This window comes from Pinus tabuliformis, chromosome J, assembly GCF_031772625.1.
Source record: "Pinus tabuliformis cultivar Carrire ecotype Pingquan chromosome J, CPIR1, whole genome shotgun sequence".
In the NCBI taxonomy this organism is placed as follows: domain Eukaryota; kingdom Viridiplantae; phylum Streptophyta; class Pinopsida; order Pinales; family Pinaceae; genus Pinus; species Pinus tabuliformis.
In genome coordinates, this window is record NC_142295.1 from 416,960,342 (window position 1) to 416,988,266 (window position 27,925).

General features: G+C 36.7%; 1 long non-coding RNA gene and 1 pseudogene across 1 annotated transcript; one reads left to right on the plus strand and one right to left on the minus strand.

The window, feature by feature from the left end:
• Positions 1-351: 351 nt before the first annotated feature.
• LOC149227606 (uncharacterized) lies at positions 352-27,131 on the plus strand. Its single transcript, XR_016247153.1, has 4 exons — positions 352-899; positions 2,828-3,147; positions 17,594-17,664; positions 26,913-27,131. It is a non-coding gene; the product is annotated as an uncharacterized LOC149227606 (long non-coding RNA).
• On the minus strand, positions 20,880-21,780 carry LOC149227607 (probably inactive receptor-like protein kinase At2g46850; annotated as a pseudogene).
• Positions 27,132-27,925: the final 794 nt, after the last annotated feature.

Genomic DNA, 27,925 nt, shown 5'->3' on the forward strand with positions numbered 1-27,925 from the left:
CCTACTCATGATAAATTCCTTGACTCCTATACATGGTATGAAAAATTCCTAATAAAATTGATATCCTATACCCTAAGATTATTTAGAAAAGATCTATTTAATTTTTCAATGCCAAATTCATAATCTTTAAACAAAAGACACTTCATTTCAGAAATAAAAACCTTTTTTCCTTTCCCTCACATTAATTTTTATCATACTAATTCTTATTATTCCCTTCACTCGTACTAATTCTTATTATATATTTCTAATATGTACTTATTCTTATTATACAAAGAATATTAATGGTTACATATTCCTAGTCTATGGTCCATTGGTAAAGGCCTTGAGAACTATTAGTGTGCAAAATCCTGGTGATCGGCAAATGAGGGAAAGGAGGGCAGCAACAACACCAATGAGGTTCAGTGTTTCACAAAAATCCTATTGATTAGGAAAGGAGGGAAGTGAGGGCAGCAACGACGCCAATGAGGTTCAGCGTTTCACAAAAATCCTATTGATCATCAATGGAGGGAAATGAGGGTAGCAACGACGCCAATGAGGTTCAGTGTTTCAGAGTAGGAGCGTGGGCGCATGCAAGAATGGGAGGCCGAGGCGGAGGCACCGGTGCAGGAGTGTGAAGATACCACCACTGTCACCACTACCACAGATATTGAATATGATCGTGAAGTGGCCCATCATGAAGATGCAAAGTCTCCAAAACCTAAAATGGATGATAACTCCTCCATTGTTAGTAGTTGGTATACCAAAGACTCAGATTTGGCCATGATTATTTCAAGGACCCAGAAGGATTTGGAGTAGTGGTCCAAGATCTGTATGAATACTTTTTGAAGTCGTCAGAGCTCGTAATGAGGTGTCCAGGATTTTAGAGACCCACTTCCAGTCTGCCATCGGGAAACCCATGGGTACTTTATTTAACTCTCTCTCAATCCATCACAAGTTGTAGTTTTAGTGTAATTTTATTGTAGTTATGATGGTTTGTTGAATCCCAATTGGGTTTCATTCTGATGAGAAGTTGAAAAAGAAAAAACCATTTTCGGGGCAATCTTGGCCCAAATTTGGTAAAACAAATCTATGATTTCATCTATCTATGGAAGACATTTCAAGTTTTTTTTTGGTCCACCCACAGAAACAGAAAACCACTTTAACCATGGCTAGTCTCTTTGAAAGGAAAAGATAGCGACTGAGGTTGGTGGTGCACTTCCATTAGATATCGATGTGAATTTTGCCAAAAACAATGTAGGTAGGTAGGTAGAGTTTGATGCCATCAACCTTTACCTGTTTTATTGTTCTCAGCAGAATCCCTTTGAAACATAAATTCTTGTATCTTTTCGCAAAAATGGATTTTTTCATGAGGCGCGTTTTGCCAAGAAGGATTCGGTATGACATATACTCATTTTAAGCTTCTGATATTAGTTTTGCAAAACCAAGTAGTCCTTGTATCCTTTCAATTCTCTCTTCCCGTTGTGGTTAGGAATGAGAGACAATCAACATCTTCAAGTCAATGCTTATCACCACCAAGGTTGTGGGTTTTCCATGGCATTTGAATTCCATAAATTAGCATTGAGCAATATTTGGAGATAATTTTTAAGTATATGCATTTTATTCCCTTTGTGCTTGTAGTTGTATATGGGTATATCGACCGCTTGTTTCAACTCAATTCAAGGTTTTGGATTACTTCACAGAATGTACATAGACTTCCAATAACTAGTGTGATGGTTGTTGCCAAGTTTCTTGATGATATTTGAGTATCTTAGACTTGGTTATCCATTAATATTCTATTGGTGATAATACTTCCAATTTTTTTTATCCCTTTTTCCTTATTTTCAGGAAATCAAAGAAATCAAAAGTATAAAAATCTGTTCCATATTTTTAGGAAATCAAAGAAATCAAAAGTACAAAAATCGTGACTATATTTTTTAGGATTTTTTTAAAGATCTAAAAAATGATAAAATTGAAAAATGATTAGGGATAATGTTTGAAATCCTCCATAGATTTTAACTTCCTTGAAATGTAATGAAGGTGCCTTGTTCCATATTTATGTTTACAATCATTTCCTGTTTCTCTCTGGCTCAATGTTGTACTTGTGTTAGTGGTGAATATGAGTTAGGGTTTCTCTGAAGAATTGTGATTGAATCTCTGGTTAACACCCGGCATTAACTTCAAAATAATGTCATTCTGTAGTGAAGGTAGAGTGGGATGTTAGCTTGAAGAATATTTGTACCAATACTTTCATTCAACATCTGTTAGGAAAATGAAAATTGTTTCATAATGGAAACCCATGTTAAAGTTCAATACTATAATTCATTAGAGATCCATAGCCAAAGAAAATGACTTGTAAATGAGACCTTAAATATCAATGTTACTCGAGACCTTGAAATGAAGAAAAAATGACTTAAATGAACCCTTTAGTATATTACTTTTGTTTTCCTCATATTTTTTCCCTGTATCTTTTGCACAAGAATTTTTCTTTACTATTGGTATCTGAGTAAGGTTGTTTTATATTTCAGTCAAATCTAAACTTTAGCATTTTGTTGAACCCATGAATCTATGGGTTGAGCACCTTTCATGGAGGAAAAAAACTTAGCGAGCCAGGGTTTCTAATCCTCTACAATCTCATAGCTTTGGACATGTTTTGCAGTTTTATTACTTTATAAATTATGCAAGTGATATGCTTAATGCTTCTAAGCTCTAGCACAAAAGCCTTTGTTGTCAATGTTTAACATATCTCTAGAATTGTCATCTTCTTTTTAGCACAAGCTTCAAATTTCAAATTTTTAATGTTTTCTATCAACCTATTGATTTTAGAGGACTTCATTTTGTTTATGGACAGGAACTACAACAATGTGTATTATGAAAAAGTAGATGGCAAAAGATTCATGAGATGCAGTGGGTAATTAAAAGCGTAAGACCTATTAGAAAAAAAAAGAAGTGAATTTGATGGGCGACGAACTCCTTATGAAGCTGCAACTACTGATGACTTAGAGGTTGAAACTGATGCAAGAAGCAAGGATGGCTATCTGACAAGTGATTCATCAGAAGCAGATATTTTTTGGCAATTCAAGGTACCAAATGTGGCTGTTGTGACCCTCGTGGAACATGTCTCACTAATCAAAAAGCCACCGCAGAGGATGCAGAGATTCCTGAGCAAAGGTAACTTGCCTTTGTGCCTATTGTTCTGATTATTTTTCTCATTATTTTTTAACATTGGAGGATGACATCCATAGTTAACTTGACGGTATTTAAACTAGAAAATATTGGCATATTATCGAAAGGATAGAGCTAAGAAAACTATTACAATTTTTTTATGGCATAATGATTTAAAGTTCCTCTTCTCTAGCAATTTTGTCTCAAAGGTGCAAGCCAAGTTGAGACTCTTGTTGTCTGCAAAATGCATCAATTTAAAATTTAAAATGGACATTAAACAATTTAAATATTTTCTGTAGAATTCCAGGCCAAGCTCAAGGCCCTCTTGGAGCTATTAAGCTTGATCGTAAGGTGCCTTCTGGAGGATTGGAAGGGAAGCAATCTTCATCTGGGGGAAATTCAAGGATGATTAATCTAGAGTTCTTCTGAGTAAGTAGCTCCCTCGAATAAATTTTAATCAGGAAATTCTTAAGGAAATGTAAGAGCATGAACCCATAACTTCAACTTCACCCTCTTCAATAGAACTTGAAACAAGCTTGGAAGTTTCTCATGCTATGCAATTTATTTTGATTTCCATTCTTCCCTAGTTATGTCTGAAGGATCAATTGTCAAATATTATGCACAAAAGACTTTGCCCTGTCTTATTTGGAAAGAGGACATATACAAGCTTTTAGATGTTTCTAAATGGAGTACTCTTCACCTATGTCCTTCTCCTTTACACCATGTGATACAAATTCCAATTTTCATATTCTTGACTATGGAGTTCTTCTTTTATACATGTGACCCTTGACTATGCCATGAAATCCTCCAAAATCTTCTTAAAGGATGGGAGCACCTCTTCATGCATGAAGCTAGTGGAATGTGACAAGTTATCCAAAATTCCTCGAAATATGTGATTTGTGCCTTGGGAAATGTTAAAGGTACCCTCAATGGAAAAACACATAAAGATTTGTGGCCAAGTGCCCTAAATGTGAGATGTTGCCACTTGTGCAATTGTGCCTCCTTTTGATGCTCAAACTAGCACCCTAGTTGTGCAAGGATCACAAGATGTCACTTTGGGTCAACTCAGGGTTGTTGGCACTGTCACCTTATCAACGAATCCTCTCATTTTGGATTACTTATTGAATCTTGGAGGTATCTCAAACCACAAATTTATGGGGTATTTTATGTGACTAGATCACTAGCACTAAAAACCATCTCTACATTGCATGGTTCAACATCTTGATGGTCCCTACCCTATTGACCACAACTTTTGTATTCATTATTGCTTTAATTGCAACACTTCCAGTAGATATTAATTGTGTTCATGAGCCTATTTCTGGTTCTCTTCTTTATGGGAACAATATTATCTCCAAGGCACATGGTTTTGTGGCTCTAAGGCTTGAAGGAAGCATGACATAGGGTTTTGTGGCTTCATTTGGCAGATTGAGGCTTGAAGAAATCATGGTATAGGGTTTTATCGCTCCAGTTATTGATGTGGTCTTACCTCTTTCTGGAGATTCGCTCACAAAGGGTTTTCATTGGTGGGATTTTATTCAAAGTAATGATATGGGTACAACTAGAGATTCAAGTCCTCACACTAGCATCAACGATTTTCTAGAATCTTCCATTAGTTTGGGTTTACATTCCTCGAAGGGTTTCTTATTTCCATCTCCCCCCCATCTTGTCTATTTTCGATGATCTACTTGCATATGGGCCGCCAACTGAGGTTTTCTCCTTGTGGTTATATTCCCCATGTATTGCTCCTCATGGGTTACCAATTTCCATTACAGAGCCCTACCTTTACGAAAATCTTTTGTTGTTGTTGATAGACCTGACTACCCTTGTCGCCCATGGGCTCTCTTCCCCATCCTCGCCTCTGGATCTCTCTATCTCGCTTGTATGGTTTGAAGGATTTCTTCCTTTTCGTTCTTCAGAAATTTCTCCTCCACTTGGCAGTCTCGCCTCCCTTCCTTTTTCTTCTCACAATGTAGTCCCCCCACCAATCTCATTGAAACCTCCTCCCTTGACCAAAATCCCCTCCGTAAGAGCCCACTCATTCCCCCAAGCCCAACCCCCCATTTGCTGTTAGAAAATGAAAGAATCCCTCCGTTAAAGAAAAGAAGGACCAACTCTCCTTCATTCTGGGTGATGGGATCGAGATTTACGAAGTCGTTTAAATGTATGAGTTTGCATTGATGGGTTGTGCTCGTGGTCGTCATTTTAGTGGGAAGACTATATCAAAATGGATGATAAAGGAGTAGGGGCCTCATTCAACTCACTACCAACTTTCAGATACCAGTAAGAGGTTGGCTCATTTTATTTTTCAACAAGTCTAAAGAGGTTTATTGGGCTTTGAATAAGGTTTGGAGTATCGACTTCACCCCTTTCATGCTTAATCATTGGACCCATCTTTTTGATACCACCTGGATAGAGGCTAGACAAGGCCCTTATCTAGGTTCAACTTTCGAAACTAAAAGTATAATTCTGGTCAGAGTAGGCTCTTAGGGAAATTGGAGACAAGTTGGGGGAATGCTTGTAGGCCGACCTCACTTTCAAAGACTCTGTGGAGATGAAGGTGGCGAGGGTATTGGTAAATTTGGATATCACATACGACTTATGGGTGAAATGAAGCTCCAACACCAAGGCATCACTTCTTTTCATAATTTACACTATGAGGGTGTCCCCTTTAGATATCCTAGATGTCACAAGCATGACCACAATGCTATGAATTGTTCACTGGGGATCCATGGCATTAAAGGAAAGTACAAGCCCTTGTCTCCCAAGATGAAAGAGAAAGGATTTGTATCGATGATGATGACTCCTTAGGTCCTTTCTGTAACTGTCTCGGCTAACCCTACTATCTTGATGGGTTCGACTCCCGAACTCACTGCGATTGTTCCTATGATTATTGATTGGGCTTCCATAAAGCACAAATCTAATCAGCGACAACTCCACTTAGCCACTACTTCGATGGTGTCGCCTTTGGGTACTCTCTCTTCACTCGTTTCTTTAACTTCTATTCTTAGTTGTATTTGGGATTTTGGGAAATATTGGAATACAATAGAACATGAACTCCTTGTATATATGTTATTGAACTTTTTGAAATTGAAATGAACTCCTTATATATATAACAAAATTTTTGAAATTAAATCTCATTGGGAAGAAAAAGTGTTATATTCCATTAGGAGGAAAAGACATCTCTTTATCTTTCCTTTTTAATGAACTATCTCACTTTTTGAAACCTTCACATTTTTGCTCTAATTCATAATTCATGGAGGTCGACATTTTTCCCCTCCTATTACCTACTTTCAAGCCCTTTGTTTATGTAGGTATAGTTATGCTCTACCCCACTTTTATAAGGTAAACTCCAAGTCGTGCATTTATTTTTATCTAAACTCAACGACTGAAAATCGTCCCTCTATATTCACCATACTCAACCAGTCTAGCGTTCGATGGTACATGAGCCTAGCAGCGCAGGTGTGCCTTCTCTGTGTCCTGAACAAAAAAGATGAGCAAATATGAGGCATATGTTGGGGTTTCGAACACCCACAGTGGTAGGTAAGAAGAAGGATTCTGATCTCTCTCCTGTATTTCCTTGGACTCCTATAGTCGCGGGTTCAACTGGCTTGACTAGGTAGCTGAGGTGGGTGCACTGCGATGAGAAGGGAAAATTTAGAATGAACCTGAGGCCTCACTACTCTTCAGCTTGTCAAAGGGCCCATCAACATCATTTCCGTTTACGGACAAGGGCACATTTATTAGGAGGTCGAGTTCATTTGGATTGGAGGCAAAAACTGTTCAAAATTACCAAAATTATCTGGATGACAAACTCAATTACTGGAAGGCCAAGCCCATCAAGTATTGTGACCATATTTCTGAAGAGGTTGAATTTATCTAGAGGTGGATTTATTATCAGAGGGGTTGAATTATTCAGTCTGGGCAAGATCATCGTTTTCTAAGGCTGTATCCTTAATAAAGAGTAGCAAAAGTTGTTGAAGGTTTAAGTGTTTTGGAAGACCAAGATTAGCTTCTTCCAAAGGTCGATTTGTTTCATTGTTGCCAGATCTATAAGCCAGGTTCAACAATGCATTGTAAATCTTCAGATCAAGCTAATATGATCTACAAACCACTTGAATTCTTTCAAATTAATGAAGCTCCACATGAAATTCTAGAAAATTCCATTGATAACATTCCCACATTCCAAGAAAATAATGTTCTTTTTTCCTTGGATCATTGGCCAAAATTAGGAGTGTGATATTTAAAATGGGAGGAGCGAGACACTTAGATGTCACCACAAAGTTGTTTACATTGTCTCCTGTGGATGGTGTTGTGGAATGGTGGAAAGGATTTCTTGATAATTAATTCAATGCATGCCCCCTTCAAAATGCTTTCCTTGGGAAATAGGGAGAACGAAAAGATAATAGATACTTATTGGTTGCTCTTAGTAGTTCTAAAGGAAATCAGACCGAAACTATAGAAGAGTTTAATAAGTGGTTTAACCGGATTGTGAAAAAATCACCATGAAAATATTAAAAGTCTAGAGGCAACCATACTTATATATTACCTTGATTCAATTGATAGAGAGCTTCATTTCCAGATCAAAGATAATGATCCCCAGAACCTTAAGGCAATCCAAATTTGTTGAGTTTAGGATAACATGTTCTTGCTTAAGATAAATACTTCAAATTCCATATTAGCCCATTTGTTAGTCCATTTCACTTTCGTTAGCAATGAATCATTATCACATTGAGAGAAACTTGATAAAGAACATATGATCAAATTAGAAGACAAGCCAAGACAAGAGAACACAATAATTGGCACAAGCCAGGGAAAAACCCCAAGATGGGGAAAACCCTTGATCAAATATTATTATTATCAATATCAAATGTTCAGCAGAGAAAGAGAGAAAGAGAGTACCATCAATGTCAAGGTTGACTTGCCAATATGATGACTAGAACCATTGACCATGTGCCAAATATACAACCCAGACAAGTTTGCAATTATGTCTTTAAATAATAGCAGACAAGTTCTACCCTAACCAGTAGACAATAGTATTCAAAGCTGCAACTCAATAGGTTCCAAAATGAGTTCGGTCCTAGTTTACTTCAAGCAGCTTCCTTTGTTGATTATAAATAGGCCAAGACAATCCCAAATTGAGCAGTGAAGCTTGGTCAAAGGGTTGACGAGTTTTGGGGTTGAAGATCTGCAGTTAGGGCTTGTAGATTAGCCCAGATCTTGAGACACTTGTTGCGGTCTTTACTTCAGGCAAACCTGATCTAAGGTTTTGTGCTACAAACAACCTCCATCAAGGTTTCACGTCCATTGTCTACTTGTATTGTGCCCTATTCTGCTCCTTATAACAGCCTTTCGGCTCCCTGTCCAAGACTCACAAATCCTGCTGCCCTCCTAAAATGATTGCAAGAAGATGCATCCTTCAATAGAGATGAAGCTCACAAAAATTCTATGCCCTGACCTTGGGCTACCATATTGCTTCAAGATCGAACCTATGGAAGGAAGAACACACTAAAAACATACCCAATACTTGTCCTCCTAGCTCCTTCAAGTTGCAGCTACCTCAGAGGTATATTAGAGCCCTTGAGTTGTGTCAAATGAGGTTGAAAGGCACCTATTTATATACAATTCAATGTGGTTGAATGTTAGAGAATCTAGGGCAAAGTAGTTTTGTGATGATTCTCCATGACTTGATAACAATTTGCGAAGTCTTTTTACTTTTTCTAGTTTAGCTTATGCTTGTTATTCTTCTTATTAGTGCATATGTGTGTACTTCATCAAACTGCTACCAAAACAAAATAGCAAGAACACAAAGTTTGGTTCTCTTCCAACAAACCCTCTCCACTCTTGAGAGGGAAACCCTTTGTAAGATTTCTCTTATTGAAGCGTTTTATTTGAACAACTGCCAAACCCTAGACCCTTGACTATAGGATCCTCCAAGCATAAGTCAAATCCTTCCTCTTGCTTCACTATAGCTTCTGGCACATGGACCTTTGTCTTCCGACACTTTTGCTCCTTAGTACTTTGTCCTTTTCTGTTGTTCTAAGTTAGGAAAACCTAGTATATTAGGGCTTCTCTTCTTCGTTATAAGGAGGACCTTCTTCGCTTTCCTTGGAGACCTTGTTATACATTCAAGTGAGGTCTCTCAATACGCTGCCTTTGTCTGCTATCAAGTCTGCAACAGTCTACTTCTGTAGTCTTTGCACATGTGGACAGAAACCCTAGAACAATCCTCCTTCCTTTGCTTTCTTTTCCTTGTTTCTTCGCTGGATGGGGAGGCCTAATAGACCTTGAGTATTAGGCCAAAAATAGAGATATTGCTATTATGATTTCCTGCTATACTTTACTGCAGAAAATTCCTTTCTTCCTTGCACGTGTGGCTGTTGATGCCCTAGAAGATAACCCTGTACCTTCGTTGTTTTGTCTTCTTGTGTTGCTGCTCTTGTAGACTTCCTATTTCGACTTTATTCTCTCTCTTTGCTTGCGGATTTCAGAGCCAATTTCCACGTTGAATGAGGAGTGGACAACCTCTATAAATAGAGGTTTGTCCCTCCTCTTTAGGCCAACTTGATTGTCTTTTAAGGACGACTTACGGTTTGCATTATAATTCAATTTTTACCCATCGTTTTGCTACTTGGAGACCATGTTGATGCTAGGAGAGGATTTGACCATGCTTGGAGGTGTTCCCTTGACCTTGTATGATGTCATACATGATGTAACATGCCCTCAAAGGGTCTTAACATGCCCTCAAAGGGTCTTATCATAATTACATTTGACTTTTACTCTCTATAAGCACTTCAAAATGTGCTTGACCTATTTTCAATGAGCAAGAAACTCATTGACAAATAATACAAAAATAATTTCTCTTTTCTTGAATAAGTAAAAATATCAAAATTACATTTATGAAGACCTAGCCTAGTTACATTTCCTTCAACATTAAAGAGACATGACTTTTGGGCTTATTGAGCCAACATATAGGTGAGGCCGACCTTGATGATTTTATATGATGGAAACATAAATTCGAAAACACACTTTTTCTTAACCAAATTCGATGAAATTTAGGTCGATTTTGGTCCTCTCGGAAAGAGGAATTCAATGCCATAATTATATTCTTCAAGAGACCTACCCAAAGTGGAATTTGGCCATAGTTTTCAATTTTAACACTCCCTTTCAACTAGGGAGAATTCCACTTGCCAATCCATCCAACATCAATCAGGCCATCGTGTCGTCGTGAACCACTTAGTATCTCTTCTCTTGTCTGCTCTGCTGAACATTGATATGAATAATAAAGAAGAACCAATCGAGAGTGAGTCACAAGAACTTGCCACTCTCCACTGACAAAATTCAGTCCATATAACCAAAGGGTGAACTCCAATCGGACTCGATCCCAAGTGATCAAGTTGAAGAAACATCATTCATCCTAGACATAGGGAGTACGACAATACATGCGTCCATCGGTAGTGCTATGGTCCTAAACCATTTTTCCCAACTCATTGGTCAGATAGGAGGTACTTACCATGTGTAGTAGACTACATGGGTAGGATGACGCAATAACATCAACAGGGAAAATAATATATCACATTCTCCTCACAACCACTTGTAGGGAAAGGGGAAACCAAATCCTACAAACACATGTCATAATCACACGTACGGAAAGGATGAACCGCATCCTACAAACACATATCACAATCATCGTAGGGAAAGGATAAACCACATCCTACATGCATGCAAAACAACAATAGTAGGAAGGATCCTACACATGGGGAAAGGATGAATCACATCCCACCGACATGTCAACCACAAATCGTAGGGAACAAGCATCCTACATGTGAAGAAAGGATGAACCACGTCCCACCAACATGTCAAATTCCTATATGCATTTCTCACTGGGGTATTCGCAGGAGAAGGTGAACCACTCATCCTACTCATATGCCATAGGAGAAGGTGAACCACTCATCCTATGCATATGTCATCAATAGTAGGGGAAGATGAACCACTCACCCTACACACATGTCAACCACCATGAGATATCACAGGGGATGGTGAACCACTCAACCTGTACACAACACACTAATAGGGGAAGGTGAACCACTCACCCTATGGTCACTCATAGCTCAATAAGTACCCCAGGCCCCCAAGAGCTCCCAGAGCTCAATGCTCAACCAGGACCCTCATAGTAGGGTCTATCCATGACTCCTAGTCTCTCCCCGAAGAAAGATAATCTTGACCTTACCAAGAGGATGACAGTAATATGCTCATCCAACCAACAATGATGGATCTTGGTAGCTCTCCAATGTACCATATCAAAATAAGGTGGTACCCAATACTTGGAGCTGTCGTGGAACATGGATTCCCTGAAAAATGAACCCCACTTAAAAATATCGCAATATACAACAGTGGTTACTAGTACGTGCTCAAATGGCTCATTAAAGAGCTTCCTCAACCAATTGGCTTCATAATAAGCCATACTTGCTCCTATATACATCCAACCTCAATAGTGCTTCTAGAGCAACCAAATCAAGAGATACAACATTGAATGTGCTTTTCCATCCATCACACTGCCAACCGAGCCAGTATCAGAATATCCAATATATGAGGCTTTATCCATAGATCGACTCAGAGTCTTCATAGCTAGGCATATGACTGATACGGTGTTTATCAAGAATACCAAGGATCCCACAAGATATACATAAGAAAACTTGTAGCGTTTCCAACTCATCAGACCTTTAACTGTAGGAAATAGTGAAACATGGCTAGGTCTTTCATCTTGAATTTAAAGGTCAACTCCCTCTTACATTGATAAACAAGAGGGTAATCAAACATAATCAATAGCTGCATCTGTACAATCAACATGGCTTGTCCATAACTCCATCTGAATATAGGGAAAGTGACCATGCCAAAGCATAATCACCGAGCCATCTGTAACCTGACCCATTTCCTTAGGTCCATGTGACAAAGTCATCAACCATAATTTGCTGCCATGACTTGTTTTTGTCAACAAACATTAGGCAGGAAAAGTCATCGGGATATACTACTGGGTGTTCTTAAGCCTTGCTTGATGATCTTATGAGAGAGACTTTCCATAAGGCACCTGCAACAGCAAACTTCTAAGAAGCTTACCTCAGAACAGAAAGAAAGCTTTGTAGAATAATCATGGTCCTTCTTCAACCAAAATGAAGAAATAGTTGCGTTATCCTACTTTGCTAGATGATGATGACCAATGAATTAAATTACCCAGTCCATGATATCTAGGCATCCATATTCATAAGTCTGTCTTTCATAAGATCTTGGCTTAATGCATCAAGGAGCTCAATAACATAATCAGGATGTCAAGATCAGGGTCCTCACAGTTCCATCTACTTATCATGCTTGTCAAGACATAGGATTTGATATGTTTTCATGTTGATAAGGGCTGTTATAAGGAATATCTCCAAAAGTGCCATTCAATTTTTCTCCTAGCTGCCAACCTTCCAAGGATACTCAAGGGTACCAATACAAAGGTGCTGCATAAACTTCCATTCCTCCGGCTGCTAGATAAAGATGTAAATATTTCATTTCTCCTTCGATTATTGCTACAATTCACTACATCAAATACCACCATCATTGCTTTAAATGACTATTGTCGTTGCTCCTCCATTCCTCCTGCACTTCTCTTTTTAAAAACATTTTGTTGATTGCTTAACTCATCAAGTTCTTATAGACATTAAAGTCAAAGATACTGTCTTATTTATTATTGTCATGAACACTCCCAGTGGAGCCTCTAGTGTCTCTAAACTTAAAGGCTCTGGTCTAGAATTATATATTAATCAAAAGCATTTGAAACAAATTTCCTACTATACTCTGTTCTGTATGCGTTAATGATAATTACACCTCAAGTGTAATGATCCTTTTTGTACTTGAAGCATCTTGCTATCAATAGTACATCACAAGGATTAGGCTGGTTGATGCTTTTAGGATCCCTTCAGGTTGATGGTCTTGATCTACAAACCACTCATTCAATACCATGCTAGCGAACTATAGAAGATCTCTGTGCTAGAGAAACAGTGTGATCTTCAGAAATTCCTTGCTGCAGGTATTCTTCAATTAGATCCACAGGTGGACTATCATGAAAACTTTAGGATTACTGTCATACAAACGGTTACTATCACAATGGTGATGTGTCAAATTGATAGTCTTAAGCAATTGCTGTAGGGCAATGATGAATTTTCTCTTGCCTTACTACTGCGAAAGAATGCTTGACCTGTTGTAGTTAACACTACAAATATTGATGAAGTCTTGTCAGCTATAATATTGCAACTATCGTTTAAGTCTCTTTACTGTAAAGGCCGTATCAGGGATACATATACAGTCATTGAGATGAGCCTTCAATTTTTCCTTCTACCAAAAGTGCACTATAGCTTTCTTTAGGAATTGTTTATTCAAGTTTCAAGAGAATGACTTCAACATGTCTCTTACTTTTCTGTAGGCAGATAATCACTTTCCATGCTTCTTCTCAATAAAAAATTCTGCAATGAAGGCCAAGCTTGGAGAATGCCTTTTAGTGGTCTGAACCTTCAAGTTCTTTTCCAAATCAGTGCCCTAAACTCTTTGCCACCCATACAATACAGAAGAATTGTCACAGATCCTTCACAACTGCACAAGAATGATGTCATATATAGTCTTGCGTTGAACCTACAGAAGACGAGACTTAGCTTAAGAGACTTGTAACGATCCTTCAAGACCTGTAGAATATTCTTAGATCCAAACCCATAGAGATTAGACACAAACTTTGTTCTTCACCTTGCAGAATAGTTTCCCATAAACAAGAGAATTACGCTGTGTCTTAGGTCTTTAGGTCTGAAAATTTTAAAAAAACTTTGGTGTTCTGCAATTGATGCCCTAATTGGGGCTTGTCAATGAGACTTGTTTCTTCTACCTCAAGTATGACCATATCCCATTTGGATTGCTTGATCTTTTTCATCCTGGCTTATACAAGAGGATGTCCTCAAAATACTTCGGTTCTTTACTAGCAAGAGAAAGGAATACACCTCAGCAAAATATAGGTCTGCAAAACATATAACTCCTTGGTCTAGAAGAAAAACAAAAGATTTTTTTTTGTTGTTGTGCGTTAGCATCCCAAGACCACAAATATTTAGAGATAATCGAATTCTCTGTCTTGGACCACTCACTTTGATCAGAATTCTCTGAAAGAATGCACTTGGATCTCGAATTGAAATAGGAACTTGGTTCTAGGTATGCTACTTTGAAATTGACCTTTTTTTCAGCCCTCTCTGAAATTCTGACAAACCATAGAGCTGCAACCTCAACTGTGGCTATTTCCATACATATTCTTCAAGAGAAAGGAGCTCTAAATCAGACCTTATGGAGACTTGGTATGGTATAAGGTTTCTTTGAATTCTGATTGAAAACAACAAATTCATCCTTTTCTGCCGTTGATCAATAAACTTCACTTAATGATGCTTTCTCTTTCACTCTTGCTTGGGCTTGTCCTCACCTGAGCTCTGATAGCACATTGAGTTTAGGATGACATGTTCTTGATTAAGATAGATACTTCAAATTCTATATTAGCCCATTTGTTAGTCCATTTCACTTTCATTAGCATTGAATCATTATTACATTGATGGAAACTTAAGAAATAACATATGATTGAATCAGAAGACAAGCCAAGACAAGAGAACACAATAATTGGCACAAGCCGGGGAAAAAACCCAAGATGGGAAAACCCCTGATCAAATATTTTTATTATCGATATCAAATGTTCAGCAGAGAAAGAGAGTATAATCAATGTCAAGGTTGACTTGTCAATATGATGACTAGAAACACTGATCATGTGCCAAATATACAGGCCAGACAAGTTTGCAATTCTATCTTCAAATAATAGCAGACAAGTTCTTCCCTAACCAGTAGACAATAGTATTCAATGCTTCAACTCAATAGGTTCCAAAATGAGCTCTGTCCTGGTTTGCTTCAAGCGGCTTCCTTTGCTGATTATAAAGAGGCCAAGACAGTCCCAAATTGAGCAATGAAGCTTGGTCAAAGAGTTGACGAGTTTTGAGGTTGAAGGTCTGCAATTAGGGTTTGTAGATTAGCCTAGATCTTCAGACACTTGCTGCAGTCCTTCCTTAGGCAAACCTGATCTAAGGTTCTGTGCTACAAACAGCCTCCATCAAGGTTTCATGTCTACTTGTACTAGGGCTTGTTCTGCTCCTTAGAATAGCCATTCGGCCCCCTTGTCCAAGACTCACAAATCCTGCAGCGCTCTTGAAATGATTACAAGAAGATGCATCCTTCAATAGAGGAGAAATATCACCAAAATTCTCTGCCCTGACCTGCGACTGCCATACTGCTTCAAGATCGAACCTATGGAAGGAAGAACACGCTGAAAACATACCCAATAATTGTCCTCCTATCTCCTTCAAGCTGCGACTTCCTCAAATATATATTAGAGCCCTTGAGTTGTTTCGAATGAGGTTGAAAGGAACCTCTTTATATAGAATTCAATGGGGTTGAAGAGACGTGACTTTTGGGCTTATTGAGCCCACATATAGGTGAGGCTAACCTTGATGATTTTATATGGTAGAAACATAAATTCAAAAACACACTTTCCTTAACTAAACTTGATGAATTTTAGGTCGATTTTGGTCCGCTCGGAAAGAGGAAATCAATGCCATAATTATCTTCTTCCAGAGATCTGCCCAAAGTGGAATTTGGCCTTAGTTTCCAATTTTAACAAAACTTCAATAGTTAAAATTGTGAAGAAGATGACCATTACTTTGGCTCCATGCAACATCACTTGCAAGCAGAGAAAGCCCTTCCATGATTCAAATCAATCCCCGAGATTCAATTAGAATACCTTTTATTACATATTCACATCCTACATGTTTAGCAAAACAGGCAAGTCTGTATTTGTCTAGTCTTTCTTTACTAGGCATATATTTCAATTAGCATGGTTAACATGCACACCACTCATTTCATCAGGACTGGCAAGTCCCATACAATGGGAAAGCGAGCAGAAGTTGAAACTTTTATTTAATTAATCCATATAGGTCAACTGATAGAGGGTCACTAACAATGAGAGCCAAGGTATATATTCTCTCTTGTATATCTTAGCAAGGGGTCATAACTTTATAACTCTTTGTGAAAATTAATTATTGTAACCAACACTATTACTAATATAACTACCACTTCTTTTATCTGAGTTTTTAGTTGGGACTGTGAAGATGTTTTAATCTAACTTGTTTCGAGTTAACATTTCACTCATCATCAAAGAAGTGAACTTTTCAAGAAAAATGTGTCAGATTAAATTTTTTTACACAGTTCATACCAAAACTCAATAGTGTTAACCTGAGAAAGCCTCCACTTGACTTCGACTTGATTATTACCAAGGTACATCAACTATAACATGGAAGATCAAAACCATTTCTGGAGCATCTCTCATAATCTTTTGCATTATTCTAGCATTTAACATCTGCTTGTTGAATGATTTGTTTGTGTGGATGCGTGTTAGGATCTTTTGCAGGATGTTATTGTTATCGCTATGGAAGTTCTTAAAAAATGAAATGCTTTTAGAATTGAGATTCCTTTGGTACTTCCAATTCTGGAATGGTGGCATTTGACACTTATACATCTTCTTTAAAATATCTTGGGCATGGAGCTTCAAATATGTTATTGTCAAATCTCTACTGACCTCAAGGAAGAAATTTTAGTACCATATAACTTGTTTTTTGCATGATAACAAGCATCCTAACAAACTTTGCTTTCTCTAGAACTTATAAACTGTCTAGACACAAGCACCTTTTCAGGTTTGGCAATGAAGCAGGTGTGATGCCCCATAGTTTAAATTTAAAATTGTTAGAATGATACCCACAGACAATCAAAAAATACATTTAAATCATAATGAATAACCAATTTTCTACCAATACCCTATCCATTCCCATCGTGAAAGGCAGGTTCCACTTCCAAACCGAAGAATAACACTCCATCCTCAGTCCACATTGGCACTAAAATCAGCTTTTATAACATACAGGTCCATTGTATTCAATGACCAGATACATTCTCACACTAAAAAATAAAAACTTGAAGAAAAGTGACAATCTGAAATCATAACTTCAGTAAGTTAGTTGCTTTATTACATTTTATGAGAAGAAAAGTGACAATCTGAAATCAAAACTTTAGTAACTTAGACGCTTCATTACATTTTATGAGAAGAAAATTGACAATCTGAAATCAAAACTTCAGCAAGTTAGATGCTATATTACATTTTATGAGAAGAAAAGTGACAATATGAAATCAAAACTTCAGTAAGTTAGATGCTTTATTACATTTTATGAGAAATAATTCTTTGTAGTTACCCAGTTTGTTTGGGGTACAAATTCTTTAAATGGTGTTTCATGTAATTTATTTGAATCTTGTTGGATTGTGATCAAAGAAATTTATAATGTGTACCTTGGTTTTATAGTTTTTGGGATTCCTCTATAGAGATTTAAGACAAAGCTTGGTGGACCTAGATGCTCTTTTCAACATCTTAAGGTAAGTTTCTTTGATAAACCCTAGGATACATGTTGATCTTTAGTTTTGCAAGACTTCAGAAATGCCATTAGCTTTATGTGTGACCTAATTAGTTATATTTTTTGCATGTGCATGTTGGAGCGTACATCTAAACCAATTTAATCATTTTACTTAAAAATCTGTTCAGAATATTAACAAACCATAGTATGACACTTATAATCAATTATGCAAAAATTCCAAGCAAACATAAATAATTATATAACATATCACTAAAAAGAGATAGCAAGAATTTATGGAAGCCAAATCTGCACAATGTTTATTAGCTTTTCATTGGCATTGAGAATGTAAAGTCTATTCCTATGATTATTGAGAAGTAGGGAACTTTTATAAGTGAATATTTATTCACCTAGTGGATGAGTAACCGTCATGGTCTATAACTTTTACCATCTTTTCCCTATTACGATGTTTCAACAAAGCACACTTCAAGGGCCCCTACAAGCAAAATGTCCTAGGATTTTTAGGTCAATTTCACATGCTTTGCTTGAGGGAAGTAGAGCCAAGTTCATGATATATTTTTTGGGCTTCTTATCGTTCAAACAGACTTTGATATCGAGTAAAGTTTTCAGGTAAATTCTAGATTGCAGAATGAAACAAAATGGGGTAAAAAAGAGAAGAATTTTGGATTTTTTTTTTTTTAATTAACAAGGGAAGAAGACTAGTGCCTTGATCTGTTATGGGCACATTATAGCAAAATCTAGCCCCTATTCTAGTCAGCATATCATTTTGAAAATTTTAATAGATTTTGCAAGAATTCTTGTGTGTGGAAAATTAGGCATCAAGTCTTCCTATAGGATTGAATGTATCTACCATAGGATTCACACAGAGGAAATGCCATTGTGAAACATACAGAACCTGAAATAGTATGTTGTATGCAATTCAATTTTGTGCCCTGGAGATGTTTCACATACAGTGGGTTGGCTAATCAATCTGCAACCTGTCAATTATGTGATGCCATTCTTCTGTATGTGTTGAGTCTGTCATGTTGTACCTTTTGTTTATATCATGCATCTTGATGAGTTAGAAAAACATTTATTGTTAGGTTGTAGGTTTTTCCAGAGAATTTACCAGTGTTCATCTTCTAGAATGGTTGATGTTTTGAATCCTCAACTGGATTCATCTTCAGGATGAGCAATGGAAAATTCTCCAGGAAACCTACAACCATTTATTCCATCCCACAAGAATCTTAAACCTATAATATATTGTTAATTAATCAAAATTATTGTGCTGTTTTGTGGTTCCAATAATCAAAGAAATTTATGTGCTGTCTTTTGGGTTCTATTATTTGGATACGAGTCAAAAATATTGAACTCCCAAGAAAAGTTTATCGGTCAATTTCATGAGAGTTAATGCATCAGCGATGGTGATCCCATGGGGTGTTATATTCCTAATATACATGTATATTAACTTGGCAACACTGAAGTGCAGAATATTTAGCAAGAGTGCCTTTCAATATTTAGCACATTAAAAAAGTTTATGTGTTGTTTTTTGGGTTCCATTGTTACTGACAGTATACGAGTCAAAAATATTGAACTCCCAAGAGAGAAAGGTATATGAAAATGTTGTTCTTACATAAAATGTCTTTGAGGCAATCCAGCCTTGTTGTGAAAGACACTGCCTTTAAAATGGGCTATGATGAACTCAATGGAAAATGATATGCAAAGTACAGAGTATAGAACACATCTGACCTTATTGGTTTGCTTTTGTTTTTATCAACATATAGAGCACACACATCATAATAAAGTAGAAGAAGATGGTATTAATAGCTTGAGATTCAGGAATAATAGCATTTTGCAATGAAGATAACTTGTTCTAAGCCATGACCATAGTGGCTTTCTTTAACTCAAATGCTTCCTGAGTTGACAAAACCACAAAAGAGCTTTGTGCTACGCAATTATGAGTTGGTTAAAGCTCTTCTTGGTAAGTAGTGAACTCAAGCTAGTGCTGGCAAGCATTATCAGCAAGCTGTTGTATTGATACATGCTTTATTCAAATGCTTCTGCTTGAGTTTGTGTAAGAGTATCAAGGCCTTACAAAGCAAGACTTTGGTCATCCAGTAATAGTTTCTGTTGACCCAATGACAAAGTCACTGTGTTGCCAATGTCATCTGTTTTATTTTGAATATTGTCTAATTGAGATGATATAGTGATAGCCACTTCAGTGATTTGCTTTTATATCTGTGAAGTTAATTTTTGAAGGTACCCTATATCTTGTCCTAATCTTACATAGAACTTTTGAAGATCAACCATACTAGTATCCACAATCTTATGCATATCAAACTACTGTTCTTGAAACTTAAATTGAGTGCCCATTATCTGATGAGATTGCTAAAAAAAATGGAATTGCACTGATCTATAACATTTGTCATTTTATCTTGTACAACCTTTGAATTTGATCCAGTAGTTCTGCTTGAGAATCAATAGAGTCTAGAGAATTATGGTTTTCATTAGAGTGCTCCAACTGAGAATTTGGCTGTTGCTCTCTTTGATCCAATTTGTTCACTACCCGATTAACGGATGACTTCAACTCATTCACAACCCTTTATGTATCTTGCTTGAATGCATTGCTCTGCAAATGATGGCACATAGCTCTCGTACCATGTATGCAATAATCTAATCTCTAGAACACTGATTTGCAGAATCTGATACTAGCAGAATAACAACAGTAAGTAGGGAGTACTCAACCTGATATGATAATCATAGGTAGAACAGAGATGAACTTTGCTTCTTACTGACTTGGTTCCATAATTCTAACATACTTTAACAACAAGGTAAACAATGTAGGCAATTATATCATCGCGTCATCAACATTAGTATATATAAACCCTCAGTTCAAGTAGAGACAAATCCAGTTAATAAACAAAACCAAGAATTTGTTTTAAGTTTTATTTTGTTTCACTGTTGAGAAGATATTAATTTCATTTAATAGTTGATCTACTCCATGAGAACTCCCAAAATGGATCCCTTTTATAGCAACAAGGTGACCATCAGTAAGCCTCCCAGCATATATAGTCCCACAAGCACTATGTCCACACTTTTTTTTGTAGTAGCAAAGATTTTAGTGGCCTTCTCCAACATCTTATTAGAGAATATATCAAGTTTGAATTCTTCAGAGTGCATAGGTAGAAGGCTTGTAAGTTGGCTTCCTCCCTGGACTATCTAATTAAAAAACTAGATTATTTATGTTGTCTGTGTAAAGCAAGTGCAATGAGACTTGCTGCCAAGTGTTGCCGAAGCCACAAGCCTAGCTACAAGGACTATTCTCTTTGTTGCATTGTGATCTCTTCGAAAATCCTTATCCTGTGCCTTCTCACCATGCTTTTTGCATACTCTTATGTATCCAATGCCTTGACGGAACTCATCTCCTTGATAGCCATCTTTAGAAGCACACCTCACATTGTTAGTTACATCTATCGCATGTTGATAGACCACATTGGGGTCATAGTGAACATCATCAAAAAGTGCCCATAACACGTAATTCCCACTTAGCCCACACTTTGCATCCAAATGGGTCAATATGGGTGTGAGTATCCAACTAATGAAACTCTGGCACTGCAACTAGGAGAAGTGAGCAAAGTCATCATCTCCATGGTGCCATATTGTCTCATTCAGAAGGGGATAGCAAAATGTCCTATCAAACATGCACTGCTCATTGCAGCTCCGCATATAAGGAATATTGCACTTCAACAAACAATCTGGAGTGTTCTTGCAGTCAGATAACTGGAGAAAGTTGCTGACAGAAATTGCATAATTCTTCATGCCTTTGACACTGAAGCCCTTGAGGTTTTTAGGATAGGAAGATTGGAGAGGATTGATGATGATCCCATCTGATGAGAAACTTATAGTAAAGGTTGTTCACTTAAATCCTTACAGTGTTGTTATAGCATTGCAATTTGAATCCATCCAGCTGACAATGCCTTGAATTGATATAGAAAGGATATGGAATTGAGGCATTCTCGCAGCTTTCACTGCATTTCCTTGTTCCCTAGACTATGTTAGAAAACACTCTAATCGAGAAGACCTAAGGCAGCCATGAACCCAAAAAGGCTAGAATAACAAGATAGGAAAGGCTAATACTCATTTGTCTTGAAAGTTACCACATCATTTTAAGGCATGCTAAGACAATATAAACTTCCCAGAATGAAAAAGCAAATACCAATGTATGTTTTGTATATCCACTTGGTTTTGAAGCCTCCTATGGGAAGATTTAGCACCTAATATGATAGTAGCGTTCATCTTATGCTCATTACCTACTCTAAACTTCCCCTTTCAGCTTCACTACTTCATTCGATTGCAAAGTCTACAATGGTCCATATCAAATCAACCCAAAGTAGGACAATCATGGCTCAAAATATATATGCATTCAATTTCTTTGTTCATACCTTTTTTTTCTTGGTTCTCGACAAGACAAGAGGTTGAATAATTGCTTAGACACTGTAGTAGCCTGTCTTTCATAGTGTGCTTGATTAGTACTTCATTGTATGTCCACAACCACCGAGTATATGTCATATATATTTACTCAGCCTACTACATATACATACTACATATCTATCCAAATACCAAAAATGACATTTTGGACATGTGGGTTCAAACTTCTTGCATTTGGGTCATGAAGACATGACTAGTGCTTCATTGTCGAATCCCAAAAGCTACTGCGTATACATCCTAGTCTACAATATACACATTGGGTATATCACCAAATCCTTGAAATGAAATATTTTTTCATGCGGGCCAAGAGTCCTATATTTCAGTCATCCATTCACAATATAAAATATCAGGGAACCACCACTTTGATACGAGTGCTAGAATTCAAGTGCCACTCTAATAATATGTTTGTTTGCACCAAAACCAGGAAGTAGTTACACTGAGGCAAATGGAATTCAAGTCCATATCTTTTTAATTAGTGCAATAAAACATTTATTTTGCACAAATTTTTACCAATCTACCAAATCTTGCAATGCTTTGACAATAGCCATGAACCATTCCAGTAAAAAAATACATTATAGACCCGAAGAGGGGGTCTTCATTTTTGTTGATATAGAAATATTACCAACTTGGTGAAAGTTTTCTTTGAAAAAGCTAGAAGAGACTACAATGATTTTGGATCTTCGTAAACATTCCTGGCGACTGCTATGTGCCAAATTGTAAATTGATAAGACGCGACAATCGTATGACCTCTTAAGTGGATATTTAATAAGAACATAGCTATGTTTGAGCTTTGAGCAGTTTGAAATAAAATTGGATGTCTGAATATAGAGGTATTTGGTGCTACTTATGTATTTGATCCACCCTTTGTTAAACTTGGGGAGCAAACTTGAGAGGGAGACCATTTGTACTACCTTAACGCATATTATTAGTGGAATTTTAACAAACACTTCCATTTCAAACTCTATTCTCTCACTAGGAATACCACTTCCATTGCAAACTCATATGTGGGTGTTGTCATTGGCAGGTTGCAGGTTCAAACCCAACACCAACTAGCTTTCTCCAAATTGCATGGCCCACCAGTTCGATGTGCATGGTAGTCTTCAAGTCAGGTGGCTTCCCATTTTGACTTGAGTTCACTTCTGATAGTGTGTACATTGACTTGCCTGCCCTACTTCAAAGTTGCTGAATGGGCACACGAACTTAAAACACTAACAAAGGTGACCCAAACTGTATTCATTCTTGCCAAAAACATTTCTCTAAAAATATGTAGGGTTTTCTCACCATACCCAACCTAGGCATATGTTGCCATCATTGCATTCCAAGAAACTACATTCCTTGTAGGCATTGTATCAAATAATTGGTGTGCACTCTCTAAGGTGCCAAACTTGTAATGATTGATGTCCATGAAATGACATCTCACATAACCATTTTATCAAATATAAGGTGTGCATCATCTATACTCCAATACATTTAGTATACATGTCTGCAAGGGAACTCCCGAAAAAGACATCCAATTCAATTTCACTTATGATTATCAAGCCATGTAGATGTCTTCCTTGCTTGATGGAGTGTAAGGTAACAAGCATTGAGGGCACTATTGAAGGTAATATAATTCAGCCTCATGTTAGACCTATGCATTTCACGAAGCTGCGGGAGGGATTCATCACTATACCCATGTTGGGTGTAGATCCAAATCAATGTACTCCAAGAGACCAAATCCCTCTCAGGAATCATATCAAACAATTACCTTGCACGCTCTAACCTACTGCATCGGGCATATCCGACAACCAAAGAATTCCATGTGAAAACATTAGGCATGCAGATATGATCAAACACTTGGATTGCATCCTCCTTTCTATCACACTTAACATACATTTCAATAAGAGCAAGCTCTCGAAAGGCATTTGATTCAAATCCCACGTTGATTACCTTATCTTGAACTTGCACACCACACTGCGGACACATCAAGTTGGCGCATGGATTTAGACCACTTGTCAATGTAAATTGGTCTGGCCTTAAACTTGCAAGCTTCATCTAAAAGTAAAGCTTCAGAGTCTCCTTATTGTGGCCTTGCTAGGAAAAAGCTAAAATTATTGCATTCCAAGACACAAAATCCCAATCAAGCATTTTGTCGATGAGTTTGGCTGCATATTCAACATTTCCCCTTGGACAGCTCGGGGTGGAGATCTTTTTTTGGATTCCTGGTTGTTTTCGTTCTTGAGAAACCTCCTTATGCCCTAGAATCTAGCTTGGGGGTGATTGGGTAGCGAGAAATACCATAATGCTGCCCAATCTATGGCTGGGTGGAAAAGCTTAGTCCCTAACTCAGTTGCCCATTTTATTTGATATTAGTACTTCTTATGATTGAAATGTGCATTAAACTCTAGGTCGAATTCAAGGTGTGAGGCATAATCTTTTATAAGGCAATATATCACTGATGATATTGCTTGATAGTGCATGAATTAATTTGATGGTTGTAAGAGTTCAATTACAAGCCTATGAGTTCATTCTTGAAGCATACACAAGTACAATTTGTGAGTTAGATATGCATTGTTTCTTGTCACCTTACAACCATTATCACTATGTGTTGATAATCATATCAACATTCTAATGCAATAAGTGATGGAAACTTGTAATTTATCCTTGTTTCTTTCTACCCTAACTATGATATGTAAATAGTTGCAACTACCATATATCTTGAGGTCTGCCAGAAAATGTAGATATGGTAGCAAACTTTTGGGTGTTGTTATCTTCAGTTCCGCAATTGGTATTTTTATTCGCTTTATCCAACATTGATTTTTGTTATCCAATGGTTTTACCTATGAGCCATTGACCATTGTAAGAATACATCTGGTGTAAAGAGCATTGAAAGGCTTACATGCAGCCTATAGGCTTAATTACACACACACACACACATATATATCTGTGTGTGTGTGTGTGTGTGTGTATGTAGCACCCATAGACTTCATGATACCTAAAGGAATAAATACTCACATTGGTAACATAGATCTTTTTTGATGTGTGACTTGCAGTTTTACCCATGATTGAAATAAGGGAGCAAGATCTCCATCTACAGGAACTTTCACATAATCTTTCTAACTCTAAACCTTGACAGTTATTAAAGTTTCCCTCATTGTAGAGGGTGTCGATGACAAGAAAGTGAATTATTTGGGAAGCTAAAGTCCCAAAAGTGTGGTTAACGCTATGTCCAAATTCTATAATTTTGCGCTTTGGTTTCTAAACTATCCTGCAAGGTAGATATCTTCTTTCATTCATTTCTATCTTCATTTTCATTTTTTGAATGTTGATGAAACTGGTTTGTCACTAATAAACTGACTCAACTTGTAAAGCTCTATATACATCCAAAAGATAATGTGCACAACTAAGATTATAATATAATGAAATTCATTATCCCAATGATTCACGATTGTCACCGTTATGAATATTTGAAAGGTCTTGAAAGTGTTACAATTGTTGGATTATTGAGCGCTTAATACTTTTTCTGGCTGGTGACATCTTAAATTTAAATTTATCTTTTATGACTCTTTAAATGGAACAAGTGTCCTTAAAGTGAATTTGTAAGTTTTGCACCTTAACCAATTCTGAATGATCAATCATTCAATTATGGACTTGAAGAAACAATGCCGACTGTTAATTGTCAAATTGTAGTATGTCACCGGTGAGATTTCCTGTTGAAGTTTGTTTAGCTTGAAAGTGTTTCATGCACCTTAATCTAAATGAAACTTATGTTACGTATAAGTGTACCTTCTTATGTGGTTGTTTGCTGGGCCCCCTTGACCTGTTGTAGTGAATTTATCCTCCTTAATCTTCGCTGCCACAAAGATATCTTTTTCTTTTGATTGATGTGTCCCAAATGAGAGGGAATGATCCTCTACATATACAATTCAGTGGAGTTGAGGGGATGCGACTTTTGATCTTCTTATCGACATATAGTTGAGGCGACCTAAATAATTTACATGAGAGAAACATAAATTCAAAATTCCACTTCTACTTATCCAAATTTGATGATCTTTAGATCGATTTTGGTCCTCTCGAAAAGAGGAATTCTATGACACAATTATCTAGCCCCAAAGGAGTTGTTCAAAGTGGAATTTGGCCCTAGTTTCCATTTTTAACAAAAATAACCATCAATACTTTTTTCTAGCATTTTAGGTTGAATTCACAATAGTATACTAAAAAATGTCATTTCAATGTCTGGAAATTAGGATATATAAATGTGAGATATATGCTCTACATCTTTGGGTTATCTCATTTTCAAATCTAAGCTTTTTTAGTTCACATGTTAATTGTTTGAACTTTGAACTTTGAAGAAATTTCTAAATGGACTTCGTAAATACTTGAATGAATGGACTTCGTAAGGCAATGGTACCATAAATTGTGTTAATTCAAAGATTTGACTTCCATATTTTCACAAAATACAATGTCCTCAATAAATACCTATATGTATATATATACTTATGTTTAGGATTATATATGTGTTGGAGCGGTTCATTTATGTTTTACTATAATTCTAATGTTGACAAGCTTTAGCGGACTTTTTTCATCAATTGCTCATAGAATATGAAAAAGGAAATGATTGTCAAAATGTGGAAAATTACATTTCTCCTGATCTCTTTTTTTATTGTTCATGACAAGATAATCATGTTGCAGGAATGAGTTATCCTACAATCTGTTTCAATTTGTGGATTTTTTTTTCCTCTCATTTTTTTACAAGGATGTAGATTTCATTTCCATGTTGATGGTTTTTGCATGTATCTTATCTAGCCCCAAATGATGGTAATGGAGTGGATCTTGAGAAGTAGTCGTGGACACAGACTCTATCAGTGGTTAATGTTACAATACCACTTCCACCTGATATCAGAAAAAGTTTAATGGTCCGTGACATAAAGAAGAGTCATTTAACGACATGGTTGAAGGGGCAACCTCATGTCTTAGTTGTAAGTCATTTATTTTCATTTTTTAGCTGTAAGTCACCTATTTGATTTTGAGCTTTATCAGATCAATTATTTCACTAATCCAATATGCATGGCCTGTATTTCTCACTCGATGTTAGTTACTTGACATGGTTGATATAACATTCAATTTTAGGCCACTTTTATTTTAAGTCACAAATTTTATTGATTAAAAGGATGTTCATATTTTAATTGGTTTACTTGGAGTTTGATTTATTTTTTTTCATAAATTCCACGTGGATGTTATTTTTTCAGGGTGAGCTTTTTGCACTAGTAAGGTCAGATGAGTCATAGAACATAAGTATACAACAAGCGCATCTTTGGCCTTTGTTGTGTATCTGTTATTCTTTATATCATTGATGGATGGTTATTGATTGATGTAAAACAAAGGATGGGAAGGTCTTGCCAATTCTCTTGACAAAACAAAATCAAATGGAGTGGTAGAATTGTGTTTTAAAGGGTGAGCCAGAAATCAATACTTGAAAGGTAGAACTTGAGAATAGAAAGCTATCTGATCTGGATCTAGAGACACAACAAACCTTGGACAAAAAAAATGATGGTATTGATGAGTCTTCCCTGCAAATAAGCTCTAATTGTTAGAAATATTGCCCAAATTTCAGTTATCTACAATGGCAATAGTGACTCTAGCTTTATTTGTAAGAATAACGACTTTGGCCATTGTCCTGTTTGTTTCCTATGAATGATTTTGATTTTCAAACTCCAACTAGTTTGTTGTTAAACTAATTAAAGCTTTGATGACAAACATATAGTTTTCAAAGCTCTTTTCTAAATCTATTTTCTTGAGAAAAATTTTCTTTTACTTTA